The sequence below is a fragment of the Ranitomeya imitator genome, chromosome 2, assembly GCF_032444005.1.
Source record: "Ranitomeya imitator isolate aRanImi1 chromosome 2, aRanImi1.pri, whole genome shotgun sequence".
NCBI classification, from domain to species: Eukaryota; Metazoa; Chordata; class Amphibia; order Anura; family Dendrobatidae; genus Ranitomeya; species Ranitomeya imitator.
Window position 1 is genome coordinate 76,429,578 of NC_091283.1, and position 16,912 is coordinate 76,446,489.

Genomic DNA, 16,912 nt, shown 5'->3' on the forward strand with positions numbered 1-16,912 from the left:
TGAATGTTTTTGGAATAGGACCCTTCAATCCATGAAAAATACAGGGGCCAGCTCTATATTATATAATAAAGAGAACTTCTATTTGAGGCATACATATGACACTATCGGTACATTTACTAGATACATGCCCCTTTTCTCCAGATATAACAGGTCTTATCCACTCCGCAATGTCTCTCCATATTAACTACTACTGCTCCTTCCCATTGGGGCAGGGGAAGAATGCAGATGTTGTAGTACCCAACGTTCCCCAGCAGGGGGCGGCGGTGTAGTTCCCTCTGTCACACAGGCAGCTCGCCTGTCACTCACTCTCTCTCTGTGGAGCGGACAGCACACAGTAAGTTTGTCTCCTTACCCCATTAGACATTTTGCAAATAGTTTTAACCCTTTAAGTGCTCAGTGATTGCCCTGCACTCCGGCACAACCTCTGCATCATTATCTTTGTTGCTGTCTTTTTAGGAATTTTTCTTTTCTTGAAGTTTCATACTAATTCTAAGCTGTAAACTTTGTGTGCAGTTATAGGAAACATCAGACTGTTGTGATAATCTTCAGTAGGTGCAATGACTGCTGATGGGTGAAATGTTTGGTGAATTGATGAATTTTGGCGTAAGATGTATTCACCTCTAAGGCCACGTGCACACGACGTCTTTACGATTCCGGCCGTCATTTTCCTGAAGTGTCTTCTTTTTAGTTGTTTTTTGTGGCAGCTCCGCCGCCGCCGTCATCTTTGCTTTATACTTTCAGGTTTATAGAGTCGGCAACATCCAAATGAAGCCGCCCGAAGAATGCAGATGTGACATTACTGCGCATGTTTTGTGGCGGAATCCACCAGAATAATAAGACGTTGTGTGACATAACCTAATATTCTGTCTTGGTGTGGCTTTGTTTGGATGCCGCCTGCTTTATATACTTTATTATACAGACACTGGTGGTGGAGCCGCTGAAAATACGACTGAAAAGTGCTGGCGAAAACACTTCAGAAAAATGACCACCTCCGGTTTCCTGAAGCATTTTCACATTGGCGTCTTAAAGATGCCGTGTACATTCCCTTAGGGACTCGGGCAAACAACCGTATTTTCGGTCCAAGTGCGATCCGACCAATGATGCTCTATGGGGCTGTGCACATGTCTGATTTTTTTTTTCCTTTGGACGGGGCCGGTCTGGGGAAAAAAGGTCAGCATGCACGAATTGCACTCGGCTATGCGAGTCATGGAGTCTGTGGAAACGTCAGACTGCACTCGGATGACATCTGAGAATGGACAAGATGAAGAATTTTTTTCTCCAAACATGAGAAAATCAGATTAAAGTATGATGAAACTCTGATCAGCCCAATTGCTCTCAGGTGAGAGAAAACATTTCTTTGTGGCCCTGGTGTAACCAGCCAGAAACCTCGGTCCTGACACAGGTGGTGCTGCCAAAGATCAAACTGTGCAGCTGCGACATTACTGCCTAATGCAGGTGAGCGGGGTCAGCTTGTGGTCCCCCGAGGCTGCGACATTACTGCCTAATGCAGGTGAGTGGGGTCAGCTTGTGGTCCCCGGGGGCTGCGACATTACTGCCTAATAAAGGTGAGCGGGTCAGCTTGTGGTCCACGGGGGCTGCGACATTACTGCCTAATGCTGGTGAGCGGGGTCAGCTTGTGGTCCCCGGGGGCTGCGACATTACTGCCTAATGCAGGTGAGTGGGGTCAGCTTGTGGTCCACGGGGGCTGCGACATTACTGCCTAATGCAGGTGAGTGGGGTCAGCTTGTGGTCCCCCGAGGCTGCGACATTACTGCCTAATGCAGGTGAGCGGGTCAGCTTGTGGTCCCCGGGGGCTGCTACATTACTGCCTAATGCAGGTGAGTGGGGTCAGCTTGTGGTCCCCGGGGGCTGCGACATTACTGCCTAATGCAGGTCAGCGGGGTCAGCTTGTGGTCCCCAGGGCTGCAACATTACTGCCTAATGCAGGTGAGCGGGGTCAGCTTGTGGTCACCGGGGGCTGCGATATTACTGCCTAATGCAGGTGAGTGGGGTCAGCTTGTGGTCCCCGGAGGCTGCGACATTACTGCCTAATGCAGGTGAGCGGGGTCAGCTTGTGGTCCCCGGGGGCTGCGACATTACTGCCTAATGCAGGTCAGCGGGGTCAGCTTGTGGTCCCCAGGGCTGCAACATTACTGCCTAATGCAGGTGAGCGGGGTCAGCTTGTGGTCACCGGGGGCTGCGATATTACTGCCTAATGCAGGTGAGTGGGGTCAGCTTGTGGTCCCCGGAGGCTGCGACATTACTGCCTAATGCAGGTGAGCGGGGTCAGCTTGTGGTCCCCGGGGGCTGTGACATTACTGCCTAATGCAGGTGAGCGGGGTCAGCTTGTGGTCCCCGGGGGCTGTGACATTACTGCCTAATGCAGGTGAGCGGGGTCAGCTTGTGGTCCCCGGGGGCTGCGACATTACTGCTTAATGCAGGTGAGCGGGGTCAGCTTGTGGTCTCCGGGGGCTGCGACATTACTGCTTAATGCAGGTGAGCGGGGTCAGCTTGTGGTCTCCGGGGGCTGCGACATTACTGCTTAATGCAGGTGAGCGGGGTCAGCTTGTGGTCTCCGGGGGCTGCAACATTACTGCCTAATGCAGGTGAGCGGGGTCAGCTTGTGGTTCCCGGGGGCTGCGACATTACTGGCTAATGCAGGTGAGCGGGGTCAGCTTGTGGTCCCCGGGGGCTGCGACATTACTGCCTAATGCAGGTGAGTGGGGTCAGCTTATGGTCCCCGGGGGCTGCTACAAACTAGTAACAAAACTTTGGAAGCAGTTGGACTTTTTGCGACTTTCCTGATTGTCGTGGCGCCCCAGGGGGTCGTATTCTGATCTCATGCACCTGTATCATGCTGCAATTAAGCCGCTGCACAAAGCAATCAGTGATTGGGCATCCTGACGCCATCTAACCCCAGCCTTAGGCCGGGGTCACACTAGAGAGTTTTACAGACATATGAGAGGTGCAAAAACTACACATTTCACATGGACCAATGATTCTCTATGGGGCAGCTCCTATCTGCCATATATTTCGCAGCTGTATTTTACAGGCATAAAAAATTGCAGCATTTGTCAGCGTATTGCGCAAAAAATCTGCCAATGAAAGTCTATGGGGGCGAGAAAAATATGGATTACACACGGACCATGCATGTGACTTGCGAGAAATACGCAGCGGTGTTCTAGAGAAAAGCCGGCAATTCAGTGCGGTGTACAGTAAAATCACACTGACAGAATAGAATAGATCAAATAAATGTCTACACATAGTATAGGTAGAAATATATTTATATTTCATACAGAGCTAGATAGCAGAAAAGCCAGTAATTCAATTGCCGGCTTTTGCTATCTTCTTCTCAAACCTGACAGGATATGAAACATGGTTTACATACAGTAAATCATTTCACATCCCTTATTTTTTTACATATTCCACACTAATAATGTTAGAAGTGCATGTGTGTAAAATTTGGGAGCTCTAGGTGTTAAAATAAAGGGTTAAATCACGGAAAAAACTGGCGTGAGCTCCAGCGCGATTTGCTTCGCCAGAGTAGTAAAGCCAGTGACTGAGGGCAGATATTAGTAGCCTACAGAGGGACCACGGTTATTGCAACCCCCCCCCCCCCCAGCTAAAAACATCTGCCCCAGCCACCCCAGAAAAGGCACATCTGTAAGATGCGCCTATTCTGGCACTTAGCCTCTCTCTTCCCACTCCCGAGTAGCGGTGTGATATGGGGTAATAAAGGGTTAATGTCACCTTGCTAATGTAAGGTGACATTAAGCCTGGTTAATAATGGAGAGATGTCAATAAGACACCTATCCATTATTAATCCAATAGTAGTAAACGGTTAATAATACACACAAACATTATGAATAAAGTATTTAAATGAAATAAATACACATGGGGTTGTAAAATCTTTATTGTACGCTTAATGCACTGAAGACCATCGTTCTGTAAAAAATGTAAAAAATAAAAAAGCAACAATATCCCATACCTCTCTGGCGTTAGTCATGTTCCACGCTGTAAATCCATCTGAAGGGGTTAAATAAATTTACAACCAGAAGCTCTGCTAATGCAGCTGTTGCTCCTGGTTGTAAAAACTGAGGAATGAATGGAATGCAGGAGAACATAGCTTCGTGGACTTACGGTGCTGCGCCCCCTGCTGGCATAAACTCAAATGAACTCTAGCATGAGAAAATTTTCAGAGAAATTCCCACGCTAGAGTTCCCCTGCATTCCATTCATTCCTCAGTGTTTTTTTTTTTATTTGTTTTTTTTTACAGAACGAGGGTCTTCAGGTGTATTGAGCGCACAATAAAGATTTTAAAACCCCATGTGTATTTATTTCATTAAAATACTTTTCCTAATGTGTGTGGTTTTTTTTAACCCTTTATTAATATTGGATTAATAATGATAGGTGTCTTATTGACACCTCTCCATTATTAACGAGGCTTAATGTCAACTTATATTAGCAAGGTGACATTGACCCCTTATTACCCCATATCCCACCACTACTCGGGAGTGGGAAGAGAGAGGCTAAGTGCCCGAATAGACGCATCTTACACATGTGCCTTTTCTGGGGTGGCTGGGGGCAGATGTTTTTAGCCAGGGGGGCCAATAACCATGGTCTCTCTAGGTTATTAATATCTGCCCTCAGTCACTGGCTTTCCCACTCTGGCAGAGAAAATTGCGCGGGAGCCCACGCCAGTTTTTTCCGTGATTTAACTCTTTATTTTAAAAGCTAGAGCCGCTAAATTTTGCACATACACACTACTAACATTATTAGTAGTAGTATGTAAAAAAAATAAGGGATATGAAATGGTTTACTGTATGAAAACCATGTCTCATATCCTGTCGGGTTTGATAAGGAGATAGTAAAAGCCGGCAATTGAATTACCGGCTTTTAAGCTATCTAGCGCTGTATGAAAAAAAAATATATATATATATATACTATATAATTGTCTAAGGGTTACTTGCGTCTTTCTGTCTGTCTTTCTTTCTGTCACGGATATTCATTGGTGGCGGCCTCTGTCTGTCATGGAATCCAAGTCACTGATTGGTCATGGCAAAACGGCCAGGACCATTGCCACGACCAATCAGCGACGGGCGCAGTCCGGCGGCAACATGGCCGCTCCTTCCTCCCCACAGTCAGTGCCTGCTCTGTACTCCCCTCCAGTCAGCGCTCACACAGGGTTAATGGCAGCGCTAATGGACCGCGTTATGCCACGGTGTAGCGTGCTCCATTAACGCTGCTATTAACCCTGTGTGACCAACTTTTTTAGTAATAGTGAAAAGATCTAATGTTAAAAATAATAAAAAAAAAATAAAATCATCATATACTCACATTCCGGCGCCTTTCCCGCTCCTCGCGACGCTCCGGTAACCGCTCCATGCAAGCGGCAGGTTCCGGTGGCAAGGATGGTATGCGACAAGGACCTGCCATGACGCATCGAGTATTCTAGAATATGCATGTCCACGTAGTATATTGCCCAGCGCCACGTAGTATACAGCCCAGCGCCACGTAGTATACAGCCCAGCGCCACGTAGTATACAGCCCAGCGCCTCGTAGTATACAGCCCAGCGCCACGTAGTATACAGCCCAGCGCCACGTAGTATACAGCCCAGCGCCACGTAGTATACAGCCCAGCGCCACGTAGTATACAGCCCAGCGCCACGTAGTATACAGCCCAGCGCCACGTAGTATGCCCAGTCATAGTATACAGCACGTAGTATATTGCCCAGTCACGTAGTATATAACACTACCCACGCAGTATATAACAGTGGCCACGTAATATGTAGCACAGCCCACGGAGTATATCACACAGCCCACATAGTATATAACACTGCCTATGTAGTATACAGCACAGAGCCACGCGGTATGTAACGCAGCCCACGTAGTATACAGCAGTGTGGGCACCATATCCCTGTTAAAAAAAAATATAAGTAAAATAAACAAAAGTTATAAACCCACCTCGTGGGGTCCAGCGGAGCTCCGGCGATAGGCGCACAGCTGCCGCCATCTTCCGCTCCCAGGATGCATTGCGAAATTACCCAGATGACTTAGCGGTCTCGCGAGGCCGCTAAGTCTTCTGGGTAATTTTGCAATGCATCGTAAGGAACGGAAGATGGCGGCAGGCTCTGCGGACAAAGGAGGGTGAGTATAGCAGGTTTTTTTTTTTTTTTTCTTTATTATTTTTAACATTACATTTTTTACTATTGATGCCGCATAGGCAGCATCAATAGTAAAAAGTTGGGGACACACAGGGTTAATAACGGCAGTAACGGAGTGCGTTACCCGCGGCATAACGTGGTCCGTTACCGCCGGCATTAACCCTGTGTGAGCGGTGACTGGAGGGGAGTATGCGGGCGCCGGGCACTGACTGCGGGGAGTAAGGAGCAGCCATTTTCTTCCGGACTGTGCCCGTCACTGATGGGTCATGGCTGTTTTGCGGCGACCAATCAGCGACTTGGATTTCCATGATAGACAGAGGCCGTGACCAATGAATATCCGGGACAGACAGAAGGACAGACGGAAGTGACCCTTAGACAATTATATACAGTTAGGGCCAGAAATATTTGGACAGTGACACAAGTTTTGTTATTTTAGCTGTTTACAAAAACATGTTCAGAAATACAATTATATATATAATATGGGCTCAAAGTGCACACTCCCAGCTGCAATATGATAGTTTCCACATCCAAATCGGAGAAAGGGTTTAGGAATCATAGCTCTGTAATGCATAGCGTCCTCTTTTTCAAGGGACCAAAAGTAATTGGACAATGGACTCTAAGGGCTGCAATTAACTCTGAAGGCGTCTCCCTCGTTAACCTGTAATCAATGAAGTAGTTAAAAGGTCAGGGGTGGATTCCAGGTGTGTGGTTTTGCATTTGGAAGCTGTTGCTGTGAGCAGACAACATGCGGTCAAAGGAACTCTCAATTGAGGTGAAGCAGCACATCCTGAGGCTGAAAAAAAAGAAAAAATCCATCAGAGAGATAGCAGACATGCTTGGAGTAGCAAAATCAACAGTTGGGTACATTCTGAGAAAAAAGGAATTGACTGGTGAGCTTGGGAACTCAAAAAGGCCTGGGCGTCCACGGATGACAACAGTGGTGGATGATCGCCGCATACTTAATTTGGTGAAGAAGAACCCGTTCACAACATCAACTGAAGTCCAGAACACTCTCAGTGAAGTAGGTGTATCTGTCTCTAAGTCAACAGTAAAGAGAAGACTCCATGACAGTAAATACAAAGGGTTCACATCTAGATGCAAACCATTCATCAATACCAAAAATAGACAGGCCAGAGTTAAATTTGCAGAAAAACACCTCAAGAAGCCAGCTCAGTTCTGGAAAAGTATTCTATGGACAGATGAGACAAAGATCAACCTGTACCAGAATGATGGGAAGAAAAAAGTTTGGAGAAGAAAGGGAACGGCACATGATCCAAGGCACACCACATCCTCTGTAAAACATGGTGGAGGCAACGTGATGGCATGGGCATGCATGGCTTTCAATGGCACTGGGTCACTTGTGTTTATTGATGACATAAGAGCAGACAAGAGTAGCCGGATGAATTCTGAAGTGTACCGGGATATACTTTCAGCCCAGATTCAGCCAAATGCTGCAAAGTTGATTGGACGGCGCTTCATAGTACAGATGGACAATGACCCCAAGCATACAGCCAAAGCTACCCAGGAGTTCATGAGTGCCAAAAAGTGGAACATTCTGCTATGGCCAAGTCAATCTCCAGATCTAAACCCAATTGAGCATGCATTTCACTTGCTCAAATCCAGACTTAAGACGGAAAGACCCACAAACAAGCAAGACCTGAAGGCTGCGGCTGTAATGGCCTGGCAAAGCATTAAGAAGGAGGAAACCCAGTGTTTGGTGATGTCCATGGGTTCCAGACTTAAGGCAGTGATTGCCTCCAAAGGATTTGCAACAAAATATTGAAAATAAAAATATTTTGTTTGGGTTATGTTTATTTGTCCAATTACTTTTGACCTCCTAAAATGTGGAGTGTTTGTAAAGAAATGTGTACAATTCCTACATTTTCTATCAGATATTTTTGTTCAACCCTTCAAATTAAACGTTACAATCTGCACTTGAATTCTGTTGTAGAGGTTTCATTTCAAATCCAATGTGGTGGCATGCAGAGCCCAACTCGCGAAAATTGTGTCACTGTCCAAATATTTCTGGCCCTAACTGTATATAGATTCTATTCTAACCTGTCAGGCTATGTGCACACGTTGGGGATTTTGCTGCCGATCCGCAGCGGTTTTGACACTGCGGATTTGCAGCTGTTTTCCCTGAGTTTACAGTACCATGTAAACTAATGGAAAACAAAATCCGCAGTGCACATGCTGCGGAAAAAAACGTGCGGAAACATAGTGTTTATTCCGCAGCATGTCAATTCTTTGTGCGCACAAAAATCGCATAAAATCCTCGATAAATCCGTAGGTAAAGCGCAGTGCTTTTTACCTGCGGATTTCTCAAAACAGGTGCGGAAAAATCAATCAAGCTGGCTTGTAATCAAGCTGGCTACAGATGTAAATCATTCAGCTCCTGCAAGAAAAACTAAATCTCCCAGCACTAAAAAAATACTCGGAGGACACCCAAGAAATCTCGAGTGACGAGTATATTCGTTCGTCACTATTAATAAACAATTTACCACATGTCTACTTTACATCAGCATAATTTTAGAAACATCATTTTTCTGGAGCGTTAGGAAGTTACAAGAGTTAGGCCAGGATCACACAGGCGAGAAATACGTCCGAGTCTCGCATGGTAATACCCGGCATTGCCGCCGTCACTCAGGAGTGGAGCGTGAGGCTGCATAGCAATACATGCAGCCTCACGCTCCGCTCCAGAGAGACGGCGGCAGTGCCGGGTATTACCATGCGAGACTCGGACGTATTTCTCGCATGCGTGATCCCGGCCTTAAAAGTTGATCAGCAATTTCTCATTTTTCCAACAAAATTTACAAACCCATTTTTTATGGACCACCTCACATTTGAAGTGACTATGGGAGGCCAAATTAACATCATTCTAAAAACTGCACCCTTCAAAGTCCTCAAAACCACATTCAAGAAGTTTATTAACCAGTTGACCCCTGGAGCTATTTTCGGTTTTCACGTTTTCATTTTTTGCTCCCATTCTTCCCAGAGCCATAAATTTTATTTTTCCGTCAATATGGCCATATGAGGGCTTGTTTTTTTGCGGGACGAGTTGAACTTTTGAACGACACCATTGGTTTTACCATGTCGTGTACTAGAAAACAGGAAAAAAATTCCAAGTGCGGTGAAATTGCAAAAAAAGAGTGCAATCCCACACTTGTTTTTTGTTTGCCTTTTATACTAGGTTCACTAAATGCTAAAACTGATCTGCCATTATGATTGTCCAGATGATTACGAGTTCATGGACACCAACAATGTATAGGTTAGTTTTTTATCTAAGTGGTAAAAAAAAATTCCAAACTTTATTAAAAAAAAAAAATTGCGCCATTTTTCAATACCCGTAGCATCTCCATTTTTTGTGATCTCAGGTCGGATGAGGGCACCATTTTGGTGCAGATATGATCTTTTGATCGCCCGTTATTGCATTTTTACTTTTTTTTCTCGCTACGCCGTTTAGCGATCAGGTTAATCCTTTTTTTAATTGATAGATCAGGCGATTCTGAAAGCGGCGAAACCAAATATGTGTGTGTTTGATTTTGTTTTATTTTGAATAGGGCGTAAGGAGGGGTGATTTGAACCTTTATATTTTTTTATTTTTTATTTTTTTTTGGATTTTTAAACACTTTTTTTTTTTTTAAATTTTGGCATGGTTCATTAGTCTCCATAGGAGACTAGAAGCTGCCACAACCCGATTAGCTCTGCTACATACAGGCAATGATCAGATCGCCTCTGTTTAGCCGGGTGCGGTGGCATGCACCTGTAATCCCAGCAACTAGGGAGGCTTAGTCTGGTGGATCGCTTGAGTCCAGGATTTCGAGGCTGGCTTCACTGGGCTATGTCAATTGGGTGTCTGCACTAAGTTAAGCTCTATTTAGCAGAATTGCTCACTTGCTATGAGCGCTGGCCACTGGGTGGCGCTCACAGCAAGCCAGCACTGACAACCATAGAGGTCTCCAGGAGACCTCAGGTTGTCATGCCAACACATCGGTGACCCATGATCACGTGACAGGGGTCACCGCTGTACGTATTTCCGGCTTGATGGCCAGAAGCGCGATTTAAATGCCGCTGTCAGAATTTGACTGGTTAATAGCCGCAGTTGGATCACGCTTCCACACGCGGCTATTGCGGGCACATTTCAGCTGTACAAAACAGCTGACATGTCCCCAAAAAGATGTGGGCTCACCGCCGGAGCCTACATCAAAGTGGCGGACCCCGACATCGGCATAATATTACACCCGATGTCGGTAAGGGGTTAATGCTTCACAGGAACTAAAGCAATGTGGAACGAAAAAATGATCACTTTACTTATTTTTCACTAAATATTCCTATATTTTTTATTTTCACAATAATGGGAGAAAATTGACCCAAAAATTTGTGTTACAATTTCTCCTGAGCACGCCAAAACCTCATATGTGGGGGAAATCTACTGTTTGGGCACACGGCAGGGCTCGGAAGGGAAGCAGCATCGTTTGACTTTTTGAACACAAATATGATTGGAATCAAGAGCGGACGTATTTGGAGAGTCCCTGATGTGCCTAAACAGTAGAAACCCCAACAAGTGACTCATTTTGGAAACTAGACCCCTCAAGGAATGTTTCTAGATGTGTGGTTAGCACCTTGAATCCCAAGGTGTTTCACTGAAGTTTATCACATAGAACCGTGAAAATAAAAAAAAAAATCAAATTTTTCCCACAAAAATGCACTTTTAGCCCCAATTTTTTATTTTCACAAGCATAACAGGATAAAATGGACCTCAAAATTTTTTGTACAATTTCTCCTAAATATGCCAATGCCCTATATGTGGATGAAAACTACTGTTTGGGCGCACGGCATTGCTTGGAAAGGAAGGAGTGATGTTGATGGAATGGTCTGTGGGCGTCAGGCTGTGATTGGAGCAATCCTGATGTGCCTAAACAGAGAAAATCCCCACAAATTACCCTATTTTAGAAACTGCACCCCCCCAAGAATTTTATCCAGGGATATAGAGAGCATTTTAAACCTACAGGTACTACACAGATTTTATTATTATTAAGTCGTCGTATTGAAAATTTTCATTTTTTTTCACAAAAATGTTTTTACCCCCAAATTTGTAATTTTCATAATGGATAATAATAGAAAATGGACCCCATAATTTGTTACACAATTTCTCCCGAACGCAATGATTCCTCATATGTGGTAAAAAAAAATGTATGATTGGGCACATGGCAGGGCTAGGAAAGGAAAGGGCGCTATTTGTCTGGAATACAGTCCCGCTCATCTTTATTGGCACCCATGAAGTGTAAGTACATAATGTGGAATATCTCCGGAAAAAATGAATCAAAATAAACCGTTTTTGTATAGAGCACTCATGTTAAATGCAAAAGAGCAAATGATAAACAATAATGTAATAAAAAAATGGGAGGGAAAAATAAAAAACCTACAGCTTGCTGTGTCACTGATATTGGCACCCTTTGATTCGCCTGTCGTAAATCACAAATGAGAATCACCTGTGATTGTCGGTGTCCATGTGACATGAATTAGCCAATGAATGATGACTTCAGTATTTTAAAAAGCCAAATGGTAGGCCCCGTTCCTTTGTCACAATGGTGAAGAGAAAGGAGCTGTCTGAAGACATCAGAACTGCTATTATTCGCAAACACAAGACTTCCAAAGGGTCCCAGTTTCAACAGTTCAAAGTGTTAAGAAGTTTGCCAAGCATGGAATCATCAAGAACCTCCCTGGGTGTGGGGGAAAGAGGAAAATTGATGTCTTCGAAGGGTGGTGGAAAAACCACCACGTCAAACATCCAAAGACCTGAAGGCCAACCTGGAACAGTCTGGGGTCATGGTTTCAGTTCCTGGGAGCTAAAATGCGTAGGTCTGTCACATTGAAACCACCATGCACTTTTAGTTTACTTTTCTATAATAAACGTGTTTTTTATCATACTCACTGGATCTTCAGTTTTATAGAGCAGGTCGTTCCGGACGCGTTAATACCAATTATATGTACTTTTTTGTTTTAGCACAAAGCCTGTGCTTTGTGTGGCGAAACAACTTATAGTGGTTTTTTTTTTGTTTGTTTTTTTAACTTAGTTCCACTGTGGGACATGTATAATTTTATTTTTGGTCTCATGCACTGCAGTACTTGTGTACTGCAGTGCATGAGACCTGGACCTGGATGTCACAGGCCACCGCACCCTGGGGTCATCACGTCACCTCAGGGTACCATAGTAACCATCGGACCTCAGTTCTCATTGCGAGGGTCTGATGGTTACAAAGGGGGTCTTGTAACCCCCTTGTATCCAGTTAAATACAGCTGTTGCGATTGACAGCAGTATTTATGGGGTTAATCAGCCCCAATTGGCTTCAAAATCGTCTGTGGCCGATACCACAGGGTGTCAGCTGTCATGTAGAGCGAAGACTCACGAGAATTTCAGCCGTGTGGCGGCACTATACAATTATTCCTCAGCGCTGTTAAAAAGTGGAGCTGAGGAATAAGTCCCCTTAACGACCACTGTTAAAAGGCATATTGTCGGTCGTTAAGGGGTTAATCCTCCATACAGTTCCAAAGATATAGATAATTTTATTTTGTGTTCATGTCTGTGTTCTCTAACCCACCCTTGGTAATGACTATAAAGATTAGCACTAAATAAGAAGGTACATCTCTGGAACTGTATGGAGCATTAAAGAAAAAACTTGTATACTCAGGTCAATAAAATAAGGGCAAAATCTGGCCACTTTTAACCTGCTGACAGGTCCTCTTTAAGTCTACGTCTGTCTGGACTAAAGCATTCAGCTAGTGTTTCATCTTATCTTTCTGTGCTCATCCGTCCGCCTTTCTCCATAGACTATCATAAGCAGCAACTATCATCTCATTCCTCAGAAATATGAAAATGTGCTCATTCCATGAATACAGATTTTTACCCATGTACTGATGAGCGATCAGTCCAGGAGGAGAGATAAGCTGCTTTCTGTGAACACATACTGTATATTCCAGAATTCACATGTTCACTTGAACTATTGATTCATGAAAAAAAAGTGAAAACGAGGGATACTTTATAGCAAATTCTGCTAAATTGTGGTATCACATCGTAAAACCATTTCTACTGAACAGTAAAAATAACAGGTAGAGGTAATGGCTTTTTTTATGACGGGGCATTACGTTACGTTTGACTGTGGAGGTATTGTATTTTCGCCAACTTTTCTAATGGCCGTGGGGAATAGCGCTTAAAAGTCCTATAAATAAAGCCACTTTTGCACAATTTTCTCTGGCCGTTATGTGCTGGGGAGCAGAAATTCCTCCTAAGTATCAGCATAGCAATATAGGCTTAATATGTCAGCAATAATTGGGCATTTACGGTATGTGTGTAAAACTTGTGAAGACACATCCGTAGACATATTGACCTCAATGAATAACCTGCTTTTCTGTGCCAGGTTTCGTTGTTTTTTTTGTTTTTTTTTTACACCTACCTGTCTCATCCTTTCCTACCTATAATAAACTGTGATAGACGCACACATGCCGCGTGTATTATAAGGGGTGATAAATTAAGTGACTGCTGCAGAAGCACATGAACAGTGGGAGGCGCAAATCTCTGCCGTTCACCTCTGAAAGGGTTATTCCCCCAAAAATAAGCTATCCCCTCTATAGAGTATGGGATAACTTGCTGATCTGGAACATCAAGAATGGGGCTCTGCTCTGCAGCCTTGCCTGGAGTGGACATGCACATCCTCGGCACCTGCTCCATTTATTGAATATGGGACTGCTGGAGAAAGCCGAGCACGTGCAACTCTGCTTTATTTGATTCAGGAAAACTTGGTGTTTTTTTTTTTAATCACCCCTTAAAGATATGTTATAGTAGTTGAGGCAGTGTACTACTTTATATGCATGTTAGTTTTTTGGGTGGGAACAGTTGCTTCACTTGTAAAATTTAAGAATTGTTAATTGGAAATCCTAGAGACACGAGATTATTGTCCATGACACAAACACCATGTCTGGTTGTACCCTTAAAGGGGTCCTGTCCCTTGGTTACACAAATTAAATACCGTAGAAGGCCCAAGTTCCTCTGATTTGGCCACTTTTTTCTGTTTTCTACTGCGTCATTCCAGTGTAGAAATATTCACATTGTTCCTTTTTCAAGTGCGGTATGTGAAATCTCTGCTTGCAGTCCATTTGGCAGTTTCCTCAGTCTTCTCTGGGAGTTTACAATTTCGGCCCACCCTTAAACCCAGATGCTTCCAATCACAGCTCGGTAGCTCATCTTGTAGTCTCAGATGTGGCTGAACTGTGATTGGCAGCATCTGGAAAGAGAGATGAAAAGATAGATGGTTTCAAGCAGAGATGTCACATGCTGTGCTCCAAAAGCAACAAATGTGAATATCTCTACACTGGAGTGATGCATGCCAAAACGGAAAAGAACTGCATAATTCGGGGAACCCAGGGATTTTTTTCAAGGTATGTAGCTCAGGAGTAGTCGCTCTGTTTTTTGTTTTGTTTTGTTTTTTAAACAAGGGTAGGATATATGTATCATGACTATATTTCATGACTATGAAAATTGTACATTCACACTGAAGGCATCAAAACCATGAATTAACACATGTGGAATTATATACTTAACAAAAAAGTGTGAAACAACTGGAATTATATCTTATATTCTAGGTTCTTCAAAGTAGCCATCTTTTGCTTTGATGACTGCTTTGCACACTCTTGGCATTCTCTTGATGAGCTTCAAGAGGTAGTCACCGGGAATGGTTTTCACTTCACAGGTGTGCCCTGTCAGGTTTAATTAGTGTGATTTCTTGCCTTATAAATAGGGTTGGGACCATCAGTTGTGTTGAGCAGAAGTCTGGTGGATACACAGCTGATCGTCATACTGAATAGACTGTTATAATTTGTATTATGGCAAGAAAAAAGTAGCTAAGTAAAGAAAAACGAGTGGTCATCATTACTTTAAGAAATGAAGGTCAGTCAGTCCGAAAAATTGGGAAAACTTTGAAAGTGTCCCCAAGTGCAGTTGCAAAAACCATCAAGCGCTACAAAGAAACTGGCTTACATGAGGACCGCCCCAGGAAAGAAAGACCAAGAGTCACTTCTGCTTCTGAGGATAAGTTTATTTGAGTCACCACCCTCAGAAATCGCAGGTTATCAGTAGCACAGATTAGAGACCAGGTCAATGCCACACAGAGTTCTAGCAGCAGACACATCTCTACATCAACTGTTAAGAGGAGACTTTGTGCAGCAGGCCTTCATGGTAAAATAGCTGCTAGGAAATCACTGCTAAGGACAGGCAACAAGCAGAAGAGACTTGTTTGGGCTAACGAACACAAGGAATGGACATTAGACCAGTGGAAATCTGTGCTTTGGTCTAATGAGTCCAAATTTGAGATCTTTGGTTCCAACCACCGTGTCTTTGTGCGACGCAGAAAAGGTGAACGGATGGACTCTACATGCCTGGTTCCCACCGTGAAGCATGGAGGAGGAGGTGTGATGGTGGGGGGGTGCATTGCTGGTGATTTATTCACTGTTGGGGATTTATTCAAAATTGAAGGCATACTGAACCAGCATGGCTACTACAGCATCTTGCATCGGCATGCTATTCCATCCGGTTTGTGCTTAGTTGGACCATCATTTATTTTTCAACAGAACAATGACCCCAAACACACCTCCAGGCAGGCTGTGTAAGGGCTATTTGACCAAGAAGGAGAGTGATGGGGTGCTAGCCAGATGACCTGGCCTCCACAGTCACCAGACTTGAACCCAATCGAGATGGTTTGGGGGGAGCTGGACCGCAGAGTGAAGGCAAAAGGGCCAACAAGTGCTAAGCATCTCTGGGAACTCATTCAAGATTGTTGGAAGACCATTCCCGGGAACTACCTCTTGAAGCTCATCAAGAGAATGCCAAGAGTGTGCAAAGCAGTCATCAAAGCAAAAGGTGGCTACTTTGAAGAACCTAGAATATAAGACATAATGTCAGCTGTTTCACACTTTCTTGTTAAGTATATAATTCCAGATGTGTTAATTCATAGTTTTGATGTCTTCAGCGTGAATGTACAATTTTCATAGTCCTGAAAATACAGAAAAATCTTTAAATGAGAAGGTGTGTCCAAACTTTTGGACTGTACTGTATGTACGTATGTATATATATATATATATATATATATATATATATATATATATATATTATACAGGTACTGTCCTAGGAATCCTGTGCTGACAAGATAGGAACATTAGACTTGAGAAGTGTTGTGTCATGTTGTTGCCTTACAGGAATTAGGAGACCACAATACATGACTACGGAGTCCTCTCTCTAGTTCTTAGACTGTTTATTACACAGGAACTGATATGGTCACATTACTAAGATTGTTGCTGGAACAATGATACCAGTGCCTTTCCTGGGAATAGATGAGGGTGGAATAAAGAAGTTCCTTTAGTTTATTTAGCACTTCTATATCAGCAACATCTCCTTACCTACCGAGGATCTCACATCACATCTGCATTGTATGTAAATGAAGAATAAAACTCGCTTGTTAGTAGAGGACACTTTCCAAAAGTTTTTGCTATAGAGCTATGGGGGTGTTCACAGCTGCACAATGAGCTAAAAGTTTAATGTAGGCGGACACCTTTTATAGAAATCCCATTATTTGGAATCCGTTTGGGAAATGGTTAATAAATATTCCACTGGAGGTGGGGATTATGGGCTGCAGTAATGACTAAACTGTCTGGCATTGGTAAATGTAACCCCTTTTTAGATATTTCTAGTAAAGTAC

The 16,912-nt window shown here is 43.8% G+C and overlaps 1 protein-coding gene across 1 annotated transcript in view; it reads left to right on the forward strand.

The window, feature by feature from the left end:
• Positions 1 to 212: 212 nt before the first annotated feature.
• The window catches only part of FHL1 (four and a half LIM domains 1), a 130,729-nt gene continuing 114,029 nt past the window's right edge, over positions 213 to 16,912 (forward strand). Inside the window, exon 1 of the mRNA XM_069746984.1 lies at positions 213 to 334. The gene's annotated coding sequence lies outside the window, so the exon portion shown is untranslated. The remainder of the gene's footprint in view (positions 335 to 16,912) is intronic.